At 44.8% G+C, this 25,600-nt stretch overlaps 1 protein-coding gene across 5 annotated transcripts in view; it reads left to right on the forward strand.

Annotated features, from left to right (window-relative positions):
• Positions 1-2,551: 2,551 nt before the first annotated feature.
• SCRN2 (secernin 2) overlaps positions 2,552-25,600 on the forward strand; it is a 44,887-nt gene continuing 21,838 nt past the window's right edge. For 4 of the 5 annotated variants that reach the window (XM_077252261.1, XM_077252263.1, XM_077252262.1 and 1 more), the window contains exon 1: positions 2,560-2,754. The gene's annotated coding sequence lies outside the window, so the exon portion shown is untranslated. Of the gene's footprint in view, positions 2,755-25,600 lie in introns of all 5 variants that reach the window. The other variant, XM_077252265.1, reaches the window with a different exon arrangement.

Consider the following 25,600-nt stretch of genomic DNA (forward strand, 5'->3'; position numbering starts at 1 on the left):
GGTGATGGATGTCCGGATAGGGTCATACCTTATTTACCATCCAGGAGTCTGATGGTGGATCCATTGTAGTTCATCACATTGTTATTGCATTGTAAATAGGCTGTATTTATAGGTAGTCTTAATCTTTTAAGTTAAAACCCGCACCCTTCACTGTGTCCTCAAAGTTAATCTTTCCTATGTAATACCAGTAATAATTTTCTTTGGACAATATCTACATGTTAGAAGAGTCTCTTGACAATAAAATTAATTTTAAGGGTATGTGTCCACGATCAGGATGGCCGGCGGTATCGTCGGAGCGGCAAAGCCCCGCCCCCTTCTGGGACGCGATGATGCCGGATGTGTTCATTGTACACATCCGGGATCATCGCACCCCTGGCATAGGGCCCTGTGTTATTCCTTGCGGCGACGCAGCGTTGTCGCAAGGAACACGGACATGCTGCGATCTGAAAAGACGCGCAGCATGTCCGGAGTCGCAGGCCCGCCGCGTGCGGGTTTCCACGCATAGTGGACACGGGATTTAAAAAAATCCCCTCCACTATGCTGGAACATCTGAACGCTGCGTGTTTGACGCTGCGGCCCCACGCAGCATCAAACACGCAGCGTTTCCTGACCGTGGACACGTACCCTAAGGGTTCCTCTTGCTGGAAACCCCAATAATCAGAAGAGAAATTATGGGGAAACCTAGCAGTACTTGTTAAATTACCTTGCAGCACCACCCGGGGGAATGCTAAGCATTACATAATGCCCATTCAAATCAATAGACTGTCGGTAAGATTTAGGACAAATCAGGTCCCCCAGAACGAAAGACACTCTGGGTAAATGCTCTCCAGGGGTAGCAGATGTGGGTTCTGAAGCTGTGGTAGGGCCCAATGGGTTCCTTTGAGTCGTATGAGAAGACTGATACTATTAAAGACCTGTGATAGTTGGGGGGCCCTCTTGGAAATTTTGCATTGGGTCCGTCTCCACTCCTGAATGAGAACCCCTCTCTATTAATTCAGGATTCCCTAATCGGGTATATCCACGTGGTTCTCTAAAACAGAAATCCACATTATGAAGAGGACTTGACCTGAAGTAAAAATAGGAACCCATTAAATGGTTAAGCAAATCACAAGCAATTAGTATTAGTTCTGTGCCCTATAGGTTTATAATGTGAAACCGTACCTTCAGTATAAAGCAAGGCCAAACTATTTGCTAATTTTCAGAAGTAATCCAGGAAAATTCAGGCATGTTGCTGTCAGAAAACAGTAAGATTTTAAATCAACCCTCCCATGTATTATTGGGCAATCCTTCGGGAAGGACTTAAAAGTTCCTATTTTCCCAACCAAGATGTTGGTATGTATTAATCTCCTCTCTGGAAATTTTGGACGCATACCTGATTGCTGCTTTCTAGGATGTCTTTTTCAGGGATTTAACTATAGGAAGTGCAGAAATGTCATACACACAAACAACGTGTAAGTTTTTGGGGGTGTTTGCTACACATTTTGCTTTGGGGCCCAAATAACGCCCCTGGACCTTCAACGCCAAATCGTCAGTTGATGTATCTATCTCATGATGTTGAGAACAATAATTTTGTGATGACATTAAGAATACGAATGATAATAAAAAATAAAATTGGTATGATTCGTGATGAGTTTGTGTGTTTTGTTGGGGCAGACACAGGGAGGGAGCAGGATCTTGGGTCTCAGTCGGCTCCTCAACAGGCGTCGAGATAATCCATGAATCAGCGTCTCCTGTGAGATTTGTGGTCTCTGCGGGCGTGATCCTGGGATAGGACTGTTGTATGATGAGCATCAGCAGGAGCCATACATTTACCCAGACAGTAAGTAAAACAGAAGAAGCTTCATCTTGACTAGATCTAATATGAACTGATGAGCTGATGGGAAAATACTGCGGCATTCACATGCTGATCATTTTTTACACAAAGCTATGACTTGAATCCGCAAATCAGATCATAATCAGACATCAGTTGTGTTGTTTCTTATAATAACAGTCAGTCCTAGGAAAAAAAAAAAAAAGCAAATGTGATCATGACCATAGATTATTATGGGTATGTGTTGTATCTGTAAAAAAGTGGACATCTACAAGAGGCCTTACTCCACTAGATATGAATAGGACCTGCACTGTACACACACAGGTTCTGGATCCACACATGTAGAACATGCATATATGGATCAAATATCACATCAAACACTTCAAGTGTTAATGTGGCCTAGCAGGCACACTGTGATACACATAACGCCGGGTTCAGATGACCGTATAAAAAATTGTCTAGTTTTTGTCCTGAAAAAATTGACTTTTATTTTATATTGTGTTTTGTATGTTCGTTTTTCTCTATCCATATATTGTATCCATATGACCATTTTTCATACCCATATTGTGTCTGTATATGTCCATTTTGCACATCCGTATGGCATTTGGTTTTTACATAAATGGGATTTTCAAAGTGACAATCTTTGATAGATGCAAAAAAAATCCAAAAGGGGTTTAGGTTAAGCAGTCCTTTTCCTTAGCAAAAGAAATAACATGAAATCAAAAACCCATATTTTTCTCAACCTAAACCTTGTACATTAGGCTGTCGCAGCTCCTAAAATAAGACCTCACAACCATCCACACTGATTGCTGTTAATTGTGACCTTTTCTACAAGTGGAAACTCCCACAATTCTTTGCAGTATTCACTAAATAACACCAGCAGGCTCCTGGCTTGTCACTTATAAGGTCAGAGCAGACACGCTGCTGCAGCCGGGCGAGTGCAGGTAAGGGAATGTGTTCCATAGAAATACTATTAAACAGGTTGTTCTACATATAGATTTCCCTTGGTATTGGCACATTGTTCCTAGCTGGCAACACTGAAAGAAGGAAAAGTGCACTAGGTGTCCAGCCTAACAAGAAAAGTAGGAAGTAAGAAGCATTCACACAGAAGCTGTCAGACTAGAACAAGTCTTGTACCATTACCAGGCTTACAAGCATAAGAAAAAAAAAATCTACTTCTTCACATGGTCAAATAGTTTTCCATCCTAATAACTGAAATGGATTTGTGGAAAAGGCATGACATACAAGCAAGGTAATACATATGTGATCCATTTTTTTGTGCATCCACTGCTTTATAATGGACAAGTCTGATCCAAAATAAGGATCAAAATGGTACATCCTGTGACTATTTTTTTTCTTTACACGCAGACCATCTGAGCATCTGTAAAAACGTTCATATGACTTACATTAACATTGACTTGTATTGGTCAGTGTGCAATCCATTTTCTACCTGCTTTGCATATTGATAGGGAATCTGTAAGCAGGTTTTTGCCATTTAATCCAAGAGTGGCATAATGTAGGGGCAGAGACCCTGATTCCAGGGATCTGTCTCTTATTAGGCTGTGTACTGTAATTTCAATATAATTAGTGTTTTTATCAGCAGGAGATTATCACCAGAGGACTAAGTCTTGCAGTCCAATTTAGCTAATCTGTGTAACCGCGCCCCCATAACTGATTGGCAGCTTGTTGACAACATATAGTGCACACAGGATGCAGCCAATTAGCGGTGTTGGTGGGGTCAGAGGCGTATCTATGGGGAGGCATTCTGCTGCCCCCCGGACTGGGAGTTGGCTGTTCTCTGTGCCGACTGTCAAGCTGACAGCCGGCACAGAGAAACTGCAGTGCGCTGGCTCCCAACATGGGCAGACATACCGCATGTGCAGCCTGTGAAGCTGCACTGGGGCCCGGAGATGGAGGGAGCCCCTGCAGGGTGACTAATAATGAGGGCAATCTGGCCCCTGGCCAGATCCATGCAGCTCCACTGCCTACAAGAGAAAATAGCAGTGGAGCTGCAGCAGCGATCTGTCTTCCTGTCCTGTCATCATTCAACGGCCGGCTGTGCCAGAGGAAGGCGATGAGCGGAAGGCGATGGAGAGGATGCTGCGGCAGAGTGTGCGGAGAGGTGAGAGGTTGTGTGTGTGTGTTTGTAGAGGTTGTGTGTGTGTGTGTAGGGTAGGGAGAGGGCAATGATGGGGCTGATGGGGAGAAGGCAATGATGTGATGGAAAGGGCAAGGATGGGGATGGTGGGGGAGGAGGAAATGATGGAATGAGAGAGGAGAAAATGATGGAGGTTGTGGAAAGGGCAATAATAGGGTGGGGGGAGAAGGCAATGATGGAGGTGGTGGAATGGGCAATGATGGTGGTGGGGAGGAGGAAATTATGAAGGTGGTGGAAAGGGCAATAATGGGGGGTGGAGGGGGGAGGAAATGATGGAGGTGGTAGAATGCACAAGGATGGTGGTGGTGGTGGAAAGGACAATGATGATGGTGGAGGGGGAGAAAGTGATGGAGGTGGTGGAATGGGCAAGGATGGTGGTGGAAAGGACAATGATGATGGTGGTGGAAAGGGCAATGATGGGGATGAGGGGGAAGAGAAAATAATGGATGTGGTGGAAAGGGCAATGATGGGGATGTGGGGGAGAAGGCAATGATGGTGGTAGTGGAAGAGGCAGTGATGGGAGTGGTGGGGAAGGAGGCAATGATGGGGGTGGTGGAGGAGAAGCGTGTGATGGAGGTGGTGGAAAGGGCAATGATGGGGGTGATGGAGAGGACAATGATGCGGTGGTAAGGGAGAAAGCAATGATTGAGGTGGTGGAAGGAACAATGATGGGGTGGTGGGGGAGAATGCAATGATGGTGGTGGTGGAAAGGACAATGATGCTGGTGGAGGAAAGGGCAATAATGGGGGTGGTGGGGGAGGAGGAAATGATGAAGGTGGTGGAATGGGCAGTGATTATGGGGTGGTGGGGGAGAAAGCAATGATAGTTGTGGTGGAGAAGGCAATGATGGAGGTGGTGAAAAGAGCAATGATGAGGTGGGGTAGAGGACAATAATGGGATGCGGGGGAGGAGGACAATGAGGGGTGTTGGGGATTTGGATGGGAGGAAGGGGGACTTATAACGGACATAGGAACAGGGGGAGGCGGAGTGTCATGAATCCCAATGGCTAGGGATAGCAAGGGACAAGCAAAGTAATACAAAATATCGGACGAGCTCTAGGGTGATGGAACCTGGGCTGACCGCTGCCCTACGCCTGACAAACGCAACTAGAGATAGCCAGGGAGCGTGCCTACGTTGGTTCTAGATGCCACGCACCAGCCTAAGAGCTAACTAGTACTGCAGAGAAAATAAAGACCTCACTTGCCTCCAGAGGAATGAACCCCAAAAGGCATGGTTGCCCCCCACATGTATTGACGGTGAAATGAGAGGAAGGCACACACACAGAGATGATATATATAGGTTCAGCAAATTGAGGCCCGCTGTAAACTAGAAAGCAGAACGATACAAAAGGGGTCTGAGCGGTCAGCAAAAAACCCTAATCAAAAAACCATCCTGAGATTACAAGAACCCATGTGCCAACTCATGGCACATGGGGAGAACCTCAGTCCACTAGAGCTACCAGCTAGCATAGAGACATAATAAGCAAGCTGGACAAAAAAAACAACAACTGAAAATCAGCACTTAGCTTATCCTGAAAGATCTGGGAGCAGGTAGGCAGGAACCAAACAGAGCACATCTGAATACATTGATAGCCGGCAAGGGAATGACAGAAAGGCCAGGTAAAATAGGAAACACCCAGCCTCTGATGGACAGGTGGACACCAAAGGCCGCAACCCACCAAAGTCACCCAGTACCAGCAGTAACCACCAGAGGGAGCCCACAAACAGAATCCACAACAGCGGAGGAAGACATTATTATCACTTATGTCTAACACAGTCCCTTAGTATAGAGTATACATACTTATTATGTATAACACAGTCCCTTAGTATATAGTGTACTCACTTATATATAGCACAGTCCCTTAGCATATAGTGTACTCACTAATTCTGTATAACACCATTCTTAGTTACAGTTTCCTCTTTTATTATGTATAACATCATCCCTTATTATAGACCATTCTCTCTAATTATATATGGTGCCGTCCCTTATTATATAGCTTCCTCTGCTGTTATGTACAGTGCTGTCTCTTACAGGGGGATTTATTATGTGTGGTGACAAGTTGAGTGGGGATAGGGGAATTATTATGTGTGGGGAGAATTTGAGTGGGGATGAGGGATTTATTATGTGTGGGGTGAGATTATTGTAGTGGGGATGGGGGATTTAATGTGTGTGGGGAGATTTGGAGTGGAGATGGGGTTATTTATTGTGTGTGGGGAGATTTGTAGTGGGGATGGGGGGGATTTAATGTGTTGGGGGAGATTTGAGGACACAAAATGAAGAGCAAAGGGGGAGATGGTGGGCATATATGAGAAAACAGTACAGTGGAATGGGGGGCATGTATGAGGAAACAGTACTGGGGAATGGGGGGCATGTATGAGGAAACAGTATGGGGGGATGGGTGCAGATAGTATGGGGAGAGAACAGGGGAATGTATGCAGACAGTATGAGTAGCGATGTGAAAAATGTATGTGGACAGAGTACAGTGAGTGAGGGTGATGGGATGTGTGCAGACACAGTATGGGGAGTCAGATGAGCAGGCAGTATAGAAAATGAGGGGGTAAATATATGAGGAGCCAGTATGGTGAACGAGGGATGTGAGAGGAGACAGTATGAGGAGGGAGGGGAATAGTGCGAGGAGACAGTATGGGGGAAGAAAAGTGAGTGGGCACAGAATAGAAACTGAAAAGTGGGGGTGTAGTATGGAGGGACATTGTAAGGGCACAGCCAGGAGGGGACAGTATACCAAGGAGGGGGAGTGTGATGAGAGAGTACAGTATAAATACTGGGCCCTATACGGAGGACACAGTATGAGAGGACAGTGTGAAGAGGGGGCCGGTATGGAAAGGAGAGGTCAGTGTAAAGAGCATGTACCATAAGAGGGGGTGTGGGGGTCATATTTTGTGCAGACAATATAGTGAGGGGTATTTTTTTATTCAGGAGCATTATAATGACACTTCTATCTTTAAGGGCATCATGTGGAGATTTTCTGCAAAAGAGCGGAGAAGATGGAAGTCTGCAGAGACGAGCTGTGGATGAGAAAACTCATCATGAGGTCTGGACAAGATGAAGAAAAGGAGAACGACTCCAGAGGCGACGTCATCTATAAGGATGTAAATGTTATTTGTGATACTAATTCTCATGTTTTTATTTATGTTAGGAGTAGTGTTGAGCATTCCGATACTGCAAATATCGGGTATCGGCCGATATTCGCTGTATCGGACTTCCGATACCGAGTTCCGATATTTTTGTGATATCGGAATCGGAAGTTCCTATAAGTTCCCAGGCGTGTGCGGTGCGTATGGTTCCCAGGGTCTGGAGGAGAGAAGACTCTCCTTCAGGCCCTGGGATCCATATTCATGTAAAAAATAAAGAATAAAAATAAAAAATATGGATATACTCACCCCTCCGGCAGACCCTGGACCTCAGCGGTGCAACCGGCAGCCTCCTTTCCTAAGAATGCAGTGAGTGTAGGACCTGCGATGACGTCGCGGCTTGTGATTGGTCCCGTGAGCGGTCACGCGACCAATCACAAGCCGCGACGTCATCGAAGGTCCTTCACTCTGCATTCTTAGGAACGGAGGCAGACGCTTGCAGCGGTGACAGCCAGGGCTCGTCCGAGGGTGAGTATATCCATATTTTTTATTTTTATTCTTTATTTTTTACATGAATATGGATCCCAGGGCCTGAAGGAGAGTTTCCTCTCCTTCAGACCCTGGGAACCATCCAGGATCACTTCCGATATTTGTGTCCCATTGACTTGTATTGGTATCGGGTATCGGTATCGGCGATATCCGATATTTTTTGGATATCGGCCGATCCAATCCGATACCGATACTTTCAAATATCGGAAGGTATCGCTCAACACTAGTTAGGAGTATTCAAGGGGATGTCCAGGTTTGTAATGAGTCTGCAGTCATTCTTTATGACTGCAGACTTCTGAATTCTCAGGCTGCCGTCACACTAGCAGTATTTGGTCAGTATTTTACATCAGTATTTGTAAGCCAAAACCAGGAGTGGAACAAATAGAGGAAAAGTATAATAGAAACATATGCACCACTTCTGCATTTATCACCCACTCCTGGCTTTGGCTTCTCAGGAATTTTCTGCAAGAATTCCTGAACGTGTGTACATAGCCTTACAGTGCGCACTGCACGCTGTCAGGATTCTCTCGTGCTGGTGATTTACATACATGCAGTCATGCGCTGACTAGACATGTGTGGCCTCAATGAAAATCAACTGAGCGAGGCCGGGCACGTCTAGTCGGAATGTGGGCAGAAGTATACAAATCCATGCTTGTGCTGACATGACTGTCCACCGGCAAGGGAGAATCCTAAAAGTGTGCAGTGAATTAGTTGTGAGAATTCAGAAGCTGCGATGTCAGGATTCAGCTCTGCAGGTTCCAGTAGTCATCACATAGACACTTCACTCATAAGCGATTTTCATACTTATGGTCCTGTGACAACAAACTTCTCTTCCTGCTTTTCTGTTTTTCTCTGAACATTGAGAGCATTAGGGACAGCGGCTCGTCGGTACCTGACTATGTGTGCAAATCGCATATGTCCTTGTGGGGGGGGGTTGGAGGGGGGCAAAATGAATTCTTGCCCAGGGTGCCAGAAACCCTAGATACACCTCTGGGCGGGGTTATACAGAGCTCAACCTTCTGACCACTGCTACATCTACAGCAGACAAAACCGATTCTATCAAAACTGCACCAAGCAGCCCAATAAGTGAATCATAACTGGAATTGGGGTCTCTGCCCCTACATAATACTGCTCTCAGATTACATAGTAAAAACCTGCTGACAGATTCCCTTTAACATTCTTGACTGAATGAGCAATATCACTGTTGGCTTATTTTTGCTCTGTAATTACTGATTTATGCATAATATAGTTGTTTCTACAAACATACCAGAACAATTATGCTGAAAACGCGTTAAGAAATAGATCGTCCGTTAAATATAAAAATTAGATGCTCTTCTGTTTGTTTTGGAAAATTATTTGCAAAGCCAGCATTAAAAAATGGTATTCTAAACCTGGATTCACACACAGCATTCTGAAAGTCTATAATAAAAAAAGACACTATGTAAGTGGAGGATGACTAACTCCGCATTTATCGCACTGGCACATTTTGGTGCTTTCTAATGCCTTTTATTCCACACCCATTCTAGCTAGGAAACCTCTTTTTTTTTTCTCTCTAAGGCCTCATTCAGATATCCGTTTAGTTAGTAAGAGTTCTGTTTGTGTTTTTTACAGATAGAACTCGTACCTATTAATCTATGGAACTGTTCACATGATGCTATATTTTGCAGACGAAGTGGTCCACATAATATGGCAAATGTGAGTCTTGAATTAAACTTGCCAATGCAAGTCTATGGGTCTGTGAAAAAAATCAGACCGCTTCTCGCTAACATCCATGTGCTGTCTGTTTTTCACTCACTGTTTATTAGGAGAGGCATGAGAAACCTCAATTTTATTTTTTTCACACTTTTTCAACTGAGAAAAACTATGAAACTGACCAAACTATGGTGGTGGAAACTGACTAACACAATTTTTTTTTTTTACATGTGAGTTTCATTCAGAAAACTCCTCCATATTGTCATCCATGTGCCATCAGTGGCTTCATCTTTTACGTCCGTGTGGCAACTGATTTTAAACATCACCATCTTAAATTGTACACGTCAAAACTGTCTTCTTAAAGGGACTCTGTCACCTGAATTTGGAGGGAACAGTTTTCAGTCATATGGGCGGGGTTTTCGGGTGTTTGATTCACCCTTTCCTTACCCGCTGGCTGCATGCTGGCTGCAATATTGGATTGAAGTTCATTCTCTGTCCTCCATGGTACAAGCCTGCACAAGACAAGCTTGCCTTACGCAGGCATGTACTATGGAGGACAGAGAATTTACTTCAATCCAATATTGCAGCCAGCATGCAGCCAGCAGGTAAGGAAAGGGTGAATCAAACACCCGAAAACCCCGCCCATATGACTGAAAATTGTTCCCTCCAAATTCGGGTGACAGAGTCCCTTTAACGACTGAAATTACATAGGTCAGTGTGCTGTCCGATTTTTAGGCCACGTGCACACATTGAGTATTTGGTGAGGTTTGTTTTACCTCAGTATTTGTAAGCCAAAACCAGGAGTGGAACAATTAGAGGAAAAGTATAACAGAAACTTATGCACCACTTCTGCATTTATCACCCACTCTTGGTTGTGGCTTACCAATACTAAGGTAAAATACTGACCACATTCTTAGTCTGCATGTGGCCTTACTGACACAGCACACGTACGGTATGTATAAATGCTTGTCTGAGCGAACCCTAAATTTCTCTGTGCCTGTGTAAATAGGTGCTTGGCTGCAACAGCACAGGCAATGAGGAGACAACGGTACTTACATACTATGTATTTGGCTAACACAGAAGGAAAATCGATATAAACGATTGTATACACGTTCAGATAGGTGCGATATTCTGGCTAACAATAACACTCAGTGCACAGTGATGAGTAGATACAATATTCAATATTTCAGTTATATTTACACTGTGCTGATTATATAGTATTTAAATGACTGTAGATCGTAATATGTAGGTTTCAGTTGATCTGGTGTTACTCTTAATTCCAGGCCTGTCACTGTTGTTTTCCCCTTAAGCGTTCTCGTTTTAGTCACACTGGTCCTAACAGTACTTCCCGCTAGGCCACAAGTCCAAGAGATGGCAGTCACATGATGCACACTATGATCACCACCCTGGCCGTCTTGGTTCCTGAACCGGCTCCATCCAACACTTAGTACTGTACGTCTACGCTGGAACTTGGAAGTAAAGGCCTTACAAGAAGTCTGGGTTCACACTTGCGAGTGTGATGCGAGAAACTCGCGTGAGTCTCTCGCATCAATACCCGACAATATTCCAGGCAATGGGGTGTAGGCGGCCCGGAAGATAAGACTGCCTCCGGTCATTATCATACAAGTTTTCTCTTCCCCTTCTCTATAGATGTCCCTTTCATGTCTTGTGCATGGCCGGAAAGCCTGCGCATTCTGCCTGCCATCGCTCTCTACACCATTCCGCCCTTCTGAGGGCACTTTTTTGTGCGCATATGAAGCGCCCCAACCAGGGCAGCAGGGTACTCGGTACCGGGTCCGGTCTTAAAGGGGATGTCACGGTGGCTGCGACCCAGTCTGTGGCCCTGGGCGTCCAATTAAAAGGGGAAGGTCTTTTAAGGGGAATTGTGGTAAAGTCTGTCGTGACGCCACCTGGGGTGTTTAGTCAATAGTGGGACCGATGCTGCGTTAAAGGGGTCCTCTGGGGGATGTTATTGCAGCACTGATGGTACACTTCCCACAGGTGAAGCGGGGTCCCCAGGGGTCCTAAGATGTATGGTAGTGATGACTGTTGCCGGTAAATGAGTAAAGGACACAAGTTGTAAGTTTTTACCTGGTTTACTGTAGTTGGCAAGCCACAGTCCAGGGTACCAGGCACGGATGATGGTATGGCCCGTCTGGCCCAGAGGCAATAGAGGGTTCCCTTGTTCCAGTAGAGGTCCGTGAGCCTTTCCAACTAGCGCTTGCTGTATGTGAGGTCCCTGCTGCCTGAAGCTTCCTGCAGAGTCCTCTATTCCCCCTGTCCCGAGACAGGTACCTGCATGACGGGCAGCTTGAGCCTTTTTACAGGGACTCTATCATGCCCCGGGCTCCTCGGGTGCTGCTGCGTCTCAGGTGTGGCGTGGGCAATGTCTGTATGATCTTATGCCCTCTGGTTCTGCCAAGTGTCATACAGTTCCACTAAGGCCTCGGGCTCCCGGTACCTGGCTTGTTATGACCCCAATGGCGAGGGTCTCAGAGGTACGTGGAAGTCTGCAGAATACAAAAATCCAGCTCATAGGGCAGTGGTAACTGGGTTGACCATATATCTACTCCTAACGCCAACACTAGAAGTAGCCGGGGATCATTCCTACGTTGATTCTAGATGACACGCTCCAGCCGGAGAATCTAGCTACCCCTAGTAGAGGAAAACAAAAGACCTTTCTTGCCTCCAGAGAAGGGGACCCCAAAGCTGGATAGAAGCCCCCCACAAATAATAACGGTGAGGTAAGAGGAAATGACAAACACAGAAATGAACCAGGTTTAGCACAGAGAGGCCCGCTTACTGATAGCAGAATAAAGAAAGGTAACTTATATGGTCAACAAAAACCCTATCAAAATCCACACTGGAAATTCAAGAACCCCCGAACCGTCTAACGGTCCGGGGGAAGAACACCAGCCCCCTAGAGCTTCCAGCAAAGGTCAGGATATAGATTTGGAACAAGCTGGACAAAAATACAAAACCAAAACAAATAGCAAAAAGCAAAAGGCAGACTTAGCTGATATAACTGGAACCAGGATCAGTAGACAAGAGCACAGCAGACTAGCTCTGATAACTACGTTGCCAGGCATTGAACTGAAGGTCTAGGGAGCTTATATAGCAACACCCCTAACTAACGACCCAGGTGCGGATAAAAGGAATGACAGAAAAACCAGAGTCAAAAAACTAGTAACCACTAGAGGGAGCAAAAAGCAAATTCACAACACTGGCTACTGCGCTTCAGCTCTGAGGGTGCCCGGTCACAGTTCCCCTCTGAGCCCTGTTCCTCTCCTTTGCTCCGCCCCTTCCGGCTCCTTCACATTCAACCCCTCAGGTCTTTCTCCTTCCAGAGGCTGCAGGTCCCTCGTGGCTGCCAGGCCTCTCTGTCTGCACTCAGTTCCAGACTTCCTTCTACTTCTATGTCTCTGAACAACTAACTGCTTGGTCTCCTAGGACCAACTGTCTAGCTCCTCCTCCAGGTCAGGATACATATCGCTTAGGGAAGCTCCCCTGAATCTGGGTCCTGAACTCCCCCTTCCTGGCCTGGATTTGGAATGTGTTGTGTGTGGGTGCCTTACCTGGTGAAGAGAACTCCATTGCCTCTGAGCATGACATTACTTTCCCCGAAGGAAAGGCAACACCACTGCAACAGCCGGTCACCTGGGGTGCTGCACATGCACTGGAGAGTCACGAAAACGTCCTGTCCCCGTGATCTCAGCACAGTAGTTGAATTCCCCCCAATGCAGAGGAACGTTGGCAGGCAGAATTCGGAGGTGTGGGATTACCGTTTGTGCACATGATGTGAAAGGGACAATGCGGGGAAGGTGAGGAGATGAAGACCAAAGGCAGTCTTGTCTTCTGTGCAGCCTACACTCCATAGCCTGGAAGTTCGAAGGTTTAAAGATGATTTTTTTTTTTTACTTAACAAGGCATCATCCAGGAGGCATACAGGTATGACTAAGTTTGAGCCATACCATATTGAATTGTAAATAAAGTGGAAAATCCCTGATGAATTGTCAGGTCACTTCTTTTAACCGCTTGGTGGTGTTGTAAACCTGCAAAAAATAAGGCCTGAACATATGCACAGGTGCTCTGCAGGTGAGTTTTGGGGCAGCAGACCCACATGAAAATGACACTGTGTGCACATTTCTTTATAGGTCATATTTGGTAAGTGTTACCGATTTTGCATTGCATTTGGAAATGCTTGGTATGACTTGAGGGAGACGGTCCATGAGCTTTCGGTCTCTGAAAACTTACATACTCTTTGGCCTAATTCAGACAACTGTTTTTTTTTTTTTCAGCCTCTGCCTGTGTTTTTTACGCTTGGAATATGTGAATGTATAACACCGGTGCAGTAGTTCTTATCGGTGGTAATGCTACCGTCAGTAAGACCATCAGAGCATTGCGGGGTCATGCTGTCAATGTCAGCGTGACCCTGCAGCTGTGACCCACGGTAATGCTACCACTGGTACTGTTGGTCAGAGTGCGGCGGGTTAACGCTGTCAGATGTCAGCGTGAACCTGCAGCTGTGATGCGACCCACAGTAATGCTACCGCAGACTGTCGGTCAGAGCGTTGCGGGGTCATGCTGTCAGATGTCAGCTTGACCCCACAGCGGTGACCTGCGGTAAAAAGCTTAACGCAGGTCAGTAGGCGTGGGCAGATGAGACTACTGCCGCTGATGGGAGACGTAGTATCATCTGCCGATGCCTTTGCTCACAGTTAAAAAAAAAAAAAAAGGAAAATAATTACATACACATTCAACTAAAAATAAAAATCCATTAGAGTACATTCCCACAGTCAGTAAACGCTGCGGGTTGGACACTGCGTACATCTGCAGCATCCAACCCACAGTGTCTCAGATGTTACAGGATAGTGGATGGGATTTCAAGAAATTTATATCTATTGCACGTTTCTTGGTTAAATCATTTCTTCCAAAAATCAGAATAGAAAAAATGTCATGTGCCTGAAAATGGTACCTATAAAAACGTCAACTCATCCCACAAAAAACAACCCCTCACATGACTGTTGGCAGAAATATTGAAAAAAATATGGTGATGCAAAAACTTGTTTTTGCAGAAAAAAAGTGTCTTAGTGTGTTCCAGCAGGCAAACCTAAAAACCTGATATAAATCTGGTATCGCTGTAATTGCACCGACCCAAAGAATAGTAGTCTAATCACTTATACCGCAAGAGGAACGGCGTAAAAAATAAATCCAATTCTTCATCTGCTGTTGATTTGTTAATTCTGCCTCCCAAAGATCGCAGTAAGGCGCGTCTCACATTATCCTGCGCTGAGCGCTTACAGTGGGGTTTCCGTGTAAAATCTATGAAGTACGTGATTCAGACAGAACTCCCGGTAGAAGATTCCCTATAATGAGACAGATGGCACTGTGGACATTGTCTGGCCTATGATCTGGCGGTATCTGTCTTTTTAGTCCTGCCTAAGAGTGCCGTTGACCAGTTTTGTGCACCTCTGGGGAAAAAAGTACCATGCTGATCAGAGTCCAGATGAACTCAAGAGTAACTCTGCGGCCTCATTATAGTGAATGAATCCTTGGGGGATCTGAATCATGTCACTTGGAGATTTAGATGGAAACACCAATGAAAGTGCTCACCGTAGACCTCAGGATAAATGTGATCCCAAACATTATGTGAAATGTTCCCAATAAAAGTTTCAACTCCATCCACAAAAAAAGTCCCCATTCAGGTCTGTCATCTGTTAACGGAAATATAGGGGGTTTCCATGTTACTGGTAATACATAGGCTCTGGAAAAGCACTATGGCTCCTCCCCTCTACCCCCAAAAGAAACCCAATGAATACTGTGCTCTTAAATCCAAATACCCCCTCCCTTCTGAGCCCCACAGTGTGCCTAAGGGATCTTTCACACGTCCTGATATTTCCAGTACTGGTAAAACCAGTACCAGAGATGTACATATGTTTAATAAGTGTGGCAACTGTGTGTTGCATCAGTATCACAATTACCGGCACCTGGGAATCAATGGCACTATTCACTCTGTTGCCCGGTGCCAGGTGATGAAGACAGCTGACATTAATCCCTGCTCATGCTGCAATCAGCACTAGCCAGGGACAATGTTAACAGTTGTATTAAGCTGATAACCGCAAGAGCAAGCGGCGACTGATGGGAGTATTCATCAGCTGCCTGCGCTATAAAAAATAAATAAAATAAAAATGTGGGGTTCCCTTGTATTTCTTAGATCCAGCCAGGCAAAACTGACGTCTGCAGGCTGCAACCCTCAGCTGTCAGCTTTAGCAAAGCTGATTATCAAGAATAGAGGGGTCCCCACGCTATTTTTTAATTCTTTAAATAATCAAAAACGGCATGGGGTCCCCCTCATTTTTTACAACTAGCCCAGCTAAAGCAGGCAGCTGGGGGCTAGTACTCTTTGGCTGGTAAGAGGCCATAGATATTGCCCTCTCCCCAGCCTAAAAATAGCAGCCCACAGTCATCCAGAAAAGGCACATCTATTAGATGCCCCAATTCTGGCGTTTTACCAGGCTCTTCCCACTTGCCCTGTGGCAGCTGTAAGTGGGGTTCATATTTGTGGGGTTGATGTCGCCTTTTGTATTGTCCGGTGACATCAAGCCCAAGGTTTGGTAATGGAGAGGTGTCTATAAGACACCTATCCATTACTAATCCTATAGTTGTATTGTCAATAGACACACAGCCAGAATAACGTCCTTTATTTGAAATACACTTCCTTTTTTATTTAAAAATAACAATTCTACACTGCTCAAAAAAATAAAGGGAACACTTAAACAGCAGAATATAACTCCAAGTAAATCAAACTTCTGTGAAATCAAACTGTCCACTTAGGAAGCAACACTGTTTGACAATCAATTTCACATGCTGTGCAAATGGAATAGACAACAGATGGAAATTATTGGCAATTATCAAGACACACGCAATAAAGGAGTGGTTCTGCAGGTGGGGACCACAGACCACATCTCAGTACCAATGCTTTCTGGCTGATGTTTTGGTCACTTTTGAATGCTGGTGTGCTTTCACACTCGTGGTAGCATGAGACTGACTCCACAACCCACACAAGTGGCTCAGGTAGTGCAGCTCATCCAGGATGGCACTTCAATGCGAGCTGTGGCAAGAAGATTTACTGTCTGTCAGTGTAGTGTCCTGAGGCTAGAGGCGCTACCAGGAGACAGGCCAGTACACCAGGAGACGTGGGGGGACTGTAGGAGGGCAACAACCCAGCAGCAGGACCACTACCTCAGCCTTTGTGCAAGGAGGAACAGGAGAAGCACTGCCAGAGCCCTGCAAAATGACCTCCAGCAGGCCACAAATGTGCATGTGTCTGCACAAACGGTTAGAAACTGACTCCATGAGGATGGTCTGAGTGCCCGACATCCACAGATGGGGGTTGTGCTCACAGCCCAACACCGTGCAGGACGCTTGACATTTGCCACAGAACACCAGGATGGGCAAATTCGCCACTGGAACCCTGTGCTCTTCAGAGATGAAAGCAGGTTTACACTGAGCACATGTGACAGACGTGACAGAGTCTGGAGATGCCGTGGAGAGCAATCTGCTGCCTGCAACATCCTTCAGCATGACCAGTTTGGCAGTGGGTCAGTAATGGTGTGGGGTGGCATTTCTTTGGAGGGCCGCACAGCCCTCCATGTGCTCGCCAGAGGTAGCCTGACTGCCATTAGGTACCGAGATGAGATCCTCAGACCCCTTGTGAGACCATATGCTGGTGTGGTTGGCCCTGGGTTCCTCCTAATGCAGGACAATACCAGACCTCATGTGGCTGGAGTGTGTCAGCAGTTCCTGCAAGATGAAGGCATTGAAGCTATGGACTGGCCCGCCCGTTCCCCAGACCTGAATCCGATTGAACACATCTGGGACATCATGTCTCGCACCATCCACCAACATCACGTTGCACTACAGACTGTCCAGGAGTTGGCGGATGCTTCAGTCCAGGTTTGGGAGATCCCTCAGGAGACCATCCTCTGCCTCATCAGGAGCATGCCCAGGCATTGTAGGGAGATCCTACAAGCACGTGGAGGCCACACACACTACTGAGCATCATTTCCTTGTCTTGAGGCACTTCCACTGAAGTTGGATCAACCTGTAACTTCATTTTCCACTTTGATTTTGAGCATCATTCCAACTCCAGACCTCCGTGGGATATCAGTTGTGATTTACATTGATCATTTTTAGGTTTTATTGTTCTCAACACATTCCAGTATGTAATGAATAAAGATTTACAACTGGAATATTTAATTCAGTGATATCTAGGATGAGGGATTTTTGTGTTCCCTTTATTGTTTTGAGCAGTGTACTTACCTAATGCCCATTCCACTGAAGCTATCGTCTCCTGTAATAAAATAAAAATCCTTCACCTATCTGTCGTTCTGTGTCACACCCATAATCCATGTCTGGGATAGTTTTCAACCTGGACTGTGCCAAGATGCGACCGTCCAGGCTGAGGACCACTGAGGACTGAGCTGCTGTAACTGCACCATCAGTGACCAGTGGTGACCTAATCGAGGTTACTGCAGGTCATTGAGGCTGCATTCCAGCGGGGCCCCTGAACTGCGGTGACATCGGCACCATGAGAAAGTCATTGAGTTCATTAGAGCCCTACACCATTCAGGGCGATTGGCAGATTCGACATTGACGCCCTGTGATTTTCACGGATGAGAGCAGGTTCACAATGAGAACATGTGACAGAGCCTGGAGACGCGGTGGAGAATGTTCTGCTGCCTGCAACATTCTCCAGCATGACCAGTTTGGCAGTGGGTCAGTAATGATGTGGGGAGACCTTTCTTTGGAGGGCCGAACAGCCCTCCCTGTGCTAGCAGGAGGTACTGACTACCATTAGGTACTGGGATGAGATCCTCAGACCAATTGTGAGACCATATGCAGGTGCAGTGGGCCTGGGCTCTTTCTGATGCATGACAATGCAAGGCCTCATGTGGCAATGTTTCAGCAGTTCCTTCAGGATGAAGGCATTGATGCTATGGACTGGCCTTCCTATTCCACATACCTGAATCCAATCGAGCACATCTGGGACATCATGTCTTATTCCATCCACCAACGCCACGTTGCACCACAGACTGTCCGGAAGTTGACTGATGCTTTAATCCAGAAAACACCAGAATAAAAGGCAGAGATGCTTATGCAGCGCCCCAGAGTCCTGGTCGTTGCAGTACTGTGGCTCCGCCACTATGGGGAGCCATGGTGCGTCCGATGGCACTGAAGGAGTTCATCTGATCAGGTATCACAGACACCAATACATTTCACAGCCGGGCCTCCGGGGGGAGCTAAGGGTGCTATTCATTAGGCCACTCCCCACCATAGTGGGTAAACCGGGGGTCAGGCAGGAAGTTAGATCAGAAAGCTGACTGGATTGGACGAAGCAACACCTAGTGGCAGAGGGTGTTGTGGAGGAAGAGACAGTAGGGTCTCTGTCAGGGGTGGGATCCTGACAGAGGCTTGGCATTGGAAAGAACATAACGGGTCCGCGCCAGCTCCGGGAAGCGGCGGGGCCCAAGAAAGGACTAGAAGCGAGATAGATTGTGCTGAGTGAGAAACAAGATCAAGCAATAGGAGAATTCCAGTAGGGGTCGTGCTGTAAGACCGGAGCAACACCCTACTGAGGCGCACTACCGGTGGCAGGAACGCCGAGGGAGTATTATAACATTCAGCTTCAAGCAATACTCTAAACAGCGGCAGGACAGTCAGTTTAAGGCGGGCTGTCTAACACATATCACCTATGAAGTCTTGGGAGGCAATTGCGGGAGAGGGGCGTCTCTAGGGTCCCGGAAGAACTCCAGGCCTACCCGACAAACGGGTGCCGTTCTAACTGTAACATCAGGAAGGGACGGACGATTAGAAGAACATCATTTAATCGAGTTGTGAGGGAACTGAAGAAACAGACACAACAGTTGTGGGGTACTTTCCGTAAGCACAGCAGGGAAGGACTACAACACATAGCGCTAAGAAGGAAGGCACCGATTTCCACCTGTGAAGTGAACTCTGGAGGTGCCATTGGACCGGCCGGACTTGCGCAGCCTGGTGAACCGTATTCTGGACTGAGGACTCAGAGATCTCCAGTAAAGAGGTAAAGAGACTGCAACCTGGTGTCCTCGTTATTTATCGCGACCTGCACCCCACAGCTGCACCGTTACAACACGACTTATTGCACCGGACGTCCCCCACTGACAGACAGGGCCACGGACCGGGTCTAGCCACCGTGACAACCCCAGGACTGAGACCCAGAGGCCCGGCTCCGGGTACCCCTCGGCCCTGCGGCGGTGTGGGGGCGCTCCACTTACCTGCCCAGGCCTCCAAACAAATGCACTATCAGGGTGCAGTGAACCCGATTAAAGATGGCAGCAACATAGGTGCAGCAATACCGATAAAACAGCCACTCTCAACCTACCAAGCATCCTGTGTGAACAGAGGCCACAGTTTACAGAGCCATCTGGGCCCAACTGCACCCTGAAGGATAAAGTGCAAAAAAACACATCAATATATGTGAAGTATTAGTCGATATTATGGCCAAAATATGGAAGCTCGCACCCACCTCAAGGGTCCCCACATTTGCGAGTCCTATCACTAAACATCAAAAAAGAGCTCACCGACACAAAAAGAGGACTTAGAAATCCTCCAAAAATTAAAAAAAAAACACACCAGAAAAAAAGGCAGAGCTGCTTACCTGCCCAGGCCTCCAAACAAATGCACTATCAGGGTGCAGTGGACCAGATTAAAGATGACAGCAGCACAGGTGCAGCAATACCGATAAAGCAGCCACATGTGGGACTCGCAAATGTGGGGACGCTTGACGTGGGTTGCGAGCTTCCATATTTTGGCCCTAATACCTCATAGGCATGCATAAAAGTGTGGTCCATCACAGTTTTGTGCACTTCTGAACAGATTATAACCTAAAGAAAGGACATAATACCAAAGATATAAACAACTACTGTAAATAAGTTTATTCAATATAACAAAAATTTAAAAATGGAGAAACTGACAAGAATAGTGCATAGTGCAAATTGCTAAATACATCCAAAGGGGTACAGATCAATAATCCTGGGAAGTAAACCTCAAAGAAACAAGGTAAGTACTAATAAGTGTCCAACAAGGTCCTAAGACCAAATAAAGTGCAAAAATAGTGTCTCTCAGCATAAGTACCAGTAAAAAGATGATCCGTGGTTCCCCCAGACTCCAGCTCCAACGCACGTTTCGCCTCCCGTGGCTTTTTCAAGGAGTGAAGGTATGACAGAGGTCTTGAGCTTATATACATCACCCCAACCAATCATAGCAAATACAAAGTACCATGTGATACATATACCATTACAACAATTATAAACACCAAACGAAATAAAGCTATGACATAAGAAATTCATTCATTACATAAACCGCATGTTACTGCAAAGTGCAAAGTTTAAAAACAGTCTCCAAAACAACTCACACAGAAAAGTAGCCGGATCTCAAACCGGAAATGACGTTACGCTACTATACTCACATAGTGTAACATTTTAAAGCGCCGCATAATACAAGAAATACTCAATTAACATAACCGCATACACATAGCAAGCATAATGCTTGTAAAAATACTAGAAATTGATGCGAGATGAACCGGAACATGAACCGGAAGTACTGAAGCGCTCCTGTGTTCACTGCGATATGAGGATGCGCCCCAGCCTGAACCGCAAGCGGTGCACTCCTCCCAGCAAATGACGTGAAACGTCTGTAATAACATGTGACCTGCAAAGAAATACAGAGAAAGAATGCGTTCCACCATGAAGCGCAAACAATACATCACAACGCTTTGTAAGAGGGACAAAATAGAAGATACAGCAGCCCTGATTGATAATACACGATGAACATAATAAGAGATACAGCAGCCCTGATGGGTAAAAGATCCATAATAGTGAGTATTAAATAAGAACAGCAATAAATATAATCACAAGAAATGCAGAAACTACGAATTGGATAAAATGGAATAAAATCCGTAAATAGAAAAAGTCATATAAATAAAGGGAAATACTGACATGGGACGGTACTATAAAAACCACTAAAGATATTAAGTGAATATTTACTAGATAAAGATGACACATCACAGTATGTGTGAAAGCGGTGCATTCACCGCTTGCATACAATCCGGAGGGGACATCAAAATGACAAATCAGTCCAAAAGGACATACCTAAAGTGATATATATATAAAAAAAAATATATATATAATATAAATGTGTATATAAAAATGTAAAGTGCCTCAAAGTATCAAAATACTAATGATAAGTAAAGAATAAAAAATAATAAATAAAAATAAAAGTGCAGTGAATCACACGTGCGAACGAGTGCAAAAGAAAAAAATCTTTTATTAAGGAATAAAGAAGGTATTATTAATTATTTCATTAGCAGGTCCCAATGTAGATTTCCATCACAGAAAACAGAAAGGTTGGGAAAACTAGAAGGAAAGAAGAGATAAAAACAATTAAAAACAATTAAAAAACACACAAACGGAGAGTCAAGATACTGATTAATGGGGATGCACTTAAATAATAGCTATTAATGCTACATCATAAGAAAGCACTAAATGATAACTGTTCATTAAGGCCATTAGGTGTCAATGTGCCTAACCTATAGATCCATTTTGCCTCAACCTGGGCCAAGCGCTTCCTAATATCCCCACCTCTGGCATTCAACACCACTTGATCGATCCCTCTTACTTTTAAAAGAGACCCCTTGCACTGATGGAATAGCTTAAAATGTTTGGGCAGTGTTTTAAGGGAATCAACCTCAGTGGTGGTTTGAGCCGCTTCTATGTCAAGTACATGCTCTCTGACTCTCCGTCTAAACTCCCTAGAAGTAAGACCAATATATTTGAGTTTGCATGGGCAACTGGCACAATATATAACCGCCATAGTGATACAGGTGATTGGGTAGAGGATCTTGTATGTTTTATCCCCATCAGCATTTGAGAAGTTGATACAGTTCTCTATATTGGGGCACGCCACACAGGCGCCACAAGGGCGACAACCCAGTTTAGGACCACGTGATCCAAATGGGTTGTCAACCTTTTTTTTTGTGTAGTGGCTATGAACCAGAGTATCCCGAAAATTTGGAGATCTTCTGTACGTGACAGACGGTCTAGCAGGTAAGTACTGCATTAGAATAGGATCCAATTGTAAGACTCTCCAATGTTTTGATAGGATGTTTCTCACCTCATGCCATTTACAATTAAATGACTGAATATAGCGTACCTTGTCCAAATCTTGTGTCACCGATCTCTGTTTGTTTAAAGCTCTGGAACGATCAGTATGTTTAGCTCGCCAATATCCACGTTCAATGGCTTGCGAGGAATATCCTCTTTCAGTGAATCTCCGACTCAGGTCTCTGCTCTGTTTCTCAAAGGACTCTTCATCTGAACAGATCCTGCGCATCCTTAAAAATTGTCCCACAGGTATACCCCGGATTAGACTGGATTGATGTCATTAGTAAGAAACAAATGGAATATCTAACTATTGAGTACCCAACGATCGCAACTTTTTACGCCCTTCCTAAGGTGCATAAAAATGTAGTTTGTCCACCAGGTCGTCCTATTGTGGCTGGAAATAATGGTTTCAGTGAACCCATATGTAGACTTATTGATTTTGTTCTCCATCCTTTGGTAGAAACACTACCTTCGTACCTGAAGGATACAAATGATGTTCTCCGGAAGATGGATGGACTCCAATTAGAGGACAATATGGTTTTGGTGACCTGTGACATCGAATCCCTTTATACTTCAATCAAACATGAAGACGGTTTGACGGCTGTTGAACAGTTTCTGACTATGTCCAATCAAGATGGTGAGTTTTGTATTTTCATCATGGACCTTCTCCGGTTTGCACTCACACATAATTTTTTTGTTTTTAATGAAAATTTTTTCCTACAGCTCCAGGGAACAGCAATGGGGGCGGCTTTTGCGCCCTCATATGCTAATTTGTTCCTGGGGCTGTGGGAGAGGAAGATTTTTATTACAGAACTCATTACTATGGTTGATAGAGTGCAATACTGGGGAAGGTTCATTGATGATATTTTGTTTATCTGGCAGGGGTCTTTAGAGGAGCTGCAGATCTTTATGAGACATCTAAATGACAATGATTTAAATCTACGATTGACATACAAAGCAGGAAGGTCCGATGTAGAATTCTTGGACGTCTGCCTAACAGTTGATGAACTGGGATTCATTCACACAGATGTGTTCCGGAAGCCCACTTCAACCAATAGTTTACTTCACTTCTCATCATCACATCATTCCAGTCTAATCCGGGGTATACCTGTGGGACAATTTTTAAGGATGCGCAGGATCTGTTCAGATGAAGAGTCCTTTGAGAAACAGAGCAGAGACCTGAGTCGGAGATTCACTGAAAGAGGATATTCCTCGCAAGCCATTGAACGTGGATATTGGCGAGCTAAACATACTGATCGTTCCAGAGCTTTAAACAAACAGAGATCGGTGACACAAGATTTGGACAAGGTACGCTATATTCAGTCATTTAATTGTAAATGGCATGAGGTGAGAAACATCCTATCAAAACATTGGAGAGTCTTACAATTGGATCCTATTCTAATGCAGTACTTACCTGCTAGACCGTCTGTCACGTACAGAAGATCTCCAAATTTTCGGGATACTCTGGTTCATAGCCACTACACCAAAAAAAAGGTTGACAACCCATTTGGATCACGTGGTCCTAAACTGGGTTGTCGCCCTTGTGGCGCCTGTGTGGCGTGCCCCAATATAGAGAACTGTATCAACTTCTCAAATGCTGATGGGGATAAAACATACAAGATCCTCTACCCAATCACCTGTATCACTATGGCGGTTATATATTGTGCCAGTTGCCCATGCAAACTCAAATATATTGGTCTTACTTCTAGGGAGTTTAGACGGAGAGTCAGAGAGCATGTACTTGACATAGAAGCGGCTCAAACCACCACTGAGGTTGATTCCCTTAAAACACTGCCCAAACATTTTAAGCTATTCCATCAGTGCAAGGGGTCTCTTTTAAAAGTAAGAGGGATCGATCAAGTGGTGTTGAATGCCAGAGGTGGGGATATTAGGAAGCGCTTGGCCCAGGTTGAGGCAAAATGGATCTATAGGATAGGCACATTGACACCTAATGGCCTTAATGAACAGTTATCATTTAGTGCTTTCTTATGATGTAGCATTAATAGCTATTATTTAAGTGCATCCCCATTAATCAGTATCTTGACTCTCCGTTTGTGTGTTTTTTAATTGTTTTTAATTGTTTTTATCTCTTCTTTCCTTCTAGTTTTCCCAACCTTTCTGTTTTCTGTGATGGAAATCTACATTGGGACCTGCTAATGAAATAATTAATAATACCTTCTTTATTCCTTAATAAAAGATTTTTTTCTTTTGCACTCGTTCGCACGTGTGATTCACTGCACTTTTATTTTTATTTATTATTTTTTTATTCTTTACTTATCATTAATATTTTGATACTTTGAGGCACTTTACATTTTTATATACACATTTATATTATATATATATTTTTTTATATATATCACTTTAGGTATGTCCTTTTGGACTGATTTGTCATTTTGATGTCCCCTCCGGATTGTATGCAAGCGGTGAATGCACCGCTTTCACACATACTGTGATGTGTCATCTTTATCTAGTAAATATTCACTTAATATCTTTAGTGGTTTTTATAGTACCGTCCCATGTCAGTATTTCCCTTTATTTATATGACTTTTTCTATTTACGGATTTTATTCCATTTTATCCAATTCGTAGTTTCTGCATTTCTTGTGATTATATTTATTGCTGTTCTTATTTAATACTCACTATTATGGATCTTTTACCCATCAGGGCTGCTGTATCTCTTATTATGTTCATCGTGTATTATCGATCAGGGCTGCTGTATCTTCTATTTTGTCCCTCTTACAAAGCGTTGTGATGTATTGTTTGCGCTCCATGGTGGAACGCATTCTTCCTCTGTATTTCTTTGCAGGTCACATGTTATTACAGACGTTTCACGTCATTTGCTGGGAGGAGTGCACCGCTTGCGGTTCAGGCTGGAGCGCATCCTCATATCGCAGTGAACACAGGAGCGCTTCAGTACTTCCGGTTCATGTTCCGGTTCATCTCGCATCAATTTCTAGTATTTTTACAAGCATTATGCTTGCTATGTGTATGCGGTTATGTTAATTGAGTATTTCTTGTATTATGCGGCGCTTTAAAATGTTACACTATGTGAGTATAGTAGCGTAACGTCATTTCCGGTTTGAGATCCGGCTACTTTT

The sequence above is a fragment of the Ranitomeya variabilis genome, chromosome 4 (assembly GCF_051348905.1).
Source record: "Ranitomeya variabilis isolate aRanVar5 chromosome 4, aRanVar5.hap1, whole genome shotgun sequence".
NCBI lineage: Eukaryota > Metazoa > Chordata > Amphibia > Anura > Dendrobatidae > Ranitomeya > Ranitomeya variabilis.